Source organism: Haliotis asinina, chromosome 4 (assembly GCF_037392515.1).
Source record: "Haliotis asinina isolate JCU_RB_2024 chromosome 4, JCU_Hal_asi_v2, whole genome shotgun sequence".
Lineage (NCBI taxonomy): Eukaryota > Metazoa > Mollusca > Gastropoda > Lepetellida > Haliotidae > Haliotis > Haliotis asinina.
In genome coordinates, this window is record NC_090283.1 from 27,406,719 (window position 1) to 27,409,106 (window position 2,388).

The following is a 2,388-nucleotide window of genomic DNA, read 5'->3' on the forward strand; positions in this document are numbered from 1 at the left end:
ATCAATAGTCTGGTCTAATGTTTTCATCAGCTCTTCGTATTTTTTCTTTCTAAATTTTACCCGACGTTACGAGTATATATGTTTTTTAATTGGATTTCCTATTACGCATCCAACTGAATGCCATGTTAGGCCGATGTGGGTTATTTCGAACTGGTCCAGATGATATTCACACACGGTCACTGTTGTTTGAATACTATACTGACATATGCATTATTTAACACCCCCCCAAAAAAAACCCCACAAAAAACAACAAACAAACAAAAAACAAAAACAAAAACAACAACAAACATCACCATAGTCATTTGAATGCATGCAGAAACTACTAGTAATGACAAGTTTGCATTAACCGATATATCGGGCGATCGGTATTGGACACAGCTTAATCTTGCGTCTGAGTGTGAGGTATTTGGTTTCTGCCTTGCCTTGCACAGTACTGTTGTTATATCATGGAGTGTCAGCTTAATGAGGGATGAGTGACTGAGTGAGTGGTCTGTAAATAATCGAGTCTGGACCAGACAATCCAGTGATCACCACCAGGAGCATCGATCTGCGCAGTTGGGGCACCATGACATGTGTCAACCAAGTCAGCGTGCTTGACAACCCGATCCCGTTGGTCGCCTCTCACAAAAACTTGGGTTACTGAGCCACCTCTAACCAGGATCTTCACGGGTCACCACTTCAAAATGGTGGTGAAGAAACTTTAGTGTTGACAAACATGGAAACAAAATGGGTCAAATCATACTTCTAATCCATCGTCGTTTTTCTGACAGATGGAACGCAAAGGGACGCAACTCGATACAGCAAATGGCGGTTCCTCAGCAAAATGGACATCTAGGACATATAAGCCAGTGGCTGATATCATGAGTGACTATAGACGCCATAAGGGTACAGCAAAGACAAAACAAGGCACATTTTGTATCTACATGACGTAGTCCCAACGCCAGTTGGCCCCAGCGACATGCCTGCAAGACTCAGATTTATAATCCGCTCAGTAGGGTCTCAAACTTTATTTGTAGCATCAACAAGTTGAAACTGTTTCAATGTTGGAGTGTTTTGATGCGGAGAGTGTATTCACGAACGCGTACGTGGACAGAAAAAGTATTGATTGCATGAGTGATATGTCTGCTACATGCGTATTGTATTACTCAATGTCGAGTGTTTCCATAATAAATACAGTACTCCAAACTCATTTGCGTCCCGTATGCAGCGTTTCGAAGATGTGAATCATATAACTGTATACACATTACCATCCAAATACAAACAGATGGCACACATCCAGATACATCATTTGCTGAGTATGTGGTATGTCCAGAGATAGCTTATCACTGTTCACAGAAGGCTATGTAGGTACTGGGTATCAATGTCAGCAGAGGGTGGTGCTCCTCTTTTCAATTATCTTGGACCACAGGCAAACTGTAGCGCAGATAGGGTTGCGCTGCATAGAGAATATGATAAGTCTTCTTATATGCGAGCGAAGCATGTAAGAAGATTGGTCATTTTCTCCATGCTGCGCAACCCAATCTGCGCTACAGTTTGCCTGTGCTTGGACATTCAAAAGTTTCATATCTGAAAACATATCACCCTCTTAGTATCATTGAAAAAATTCTAATGTCTGTGCCTCCCTACAGGTTAAAGGCATGTGGTGCTAAATCCTTCAAACACTGTCCTGCTGGGCTATAAATGACTCATCTGTATCCTTTTCTGCATGGTTTACAACATGTGCTGTGTGGTTTGGAGTTAAGCAACATATATATTAAGTACTGATTAATACTTTGTGGCAATTTTGTTCAGGTCCATACAAAATGTGATCGAAAAACTTCATGCAACATACACTTCATGCTCAAGCCCCACTCACCTGTGCTACTATTGAGTCAGATATCACTGATGTTTAACACCAATATTATCTCAACACTATGGTGTTTCTGTCTTTATAATTTAGGTTTGAAACTTGTATAGTTCTAGTTTGTTTTCAAGATATCAAAATCAGATGATCTGAATACCTTCCAACTGACAGAGGATTTGGAGCCCTCACTGCTGAATCGCTAATTGGTTAGAAAGTTAACCAAACACATTTTATAGCCCATGCAGCCTCTGAGGAATAATAATGTGTAACAGCAACACTTAAAATAACCTACAGGCAAAATACAGGTTTGCTTGCTTGTCAAGGTTCGATTTTCTTCAAAGCTGCGACCCTGGATCATCATGTTCAGACTCGATTATATACAGACCACAGCCATATAGGTTGAACATTGCCTCATGCTGAGTAAAACTAAACACGCTCATTCTACAAGGCTGCAGCACATTGGGTTCTGAGAGATAATGCTGCCCTGACAACTGTAGGTTCTCCTCACACTGATCCATGCAATCAATACAAAACTAAGACCAGAA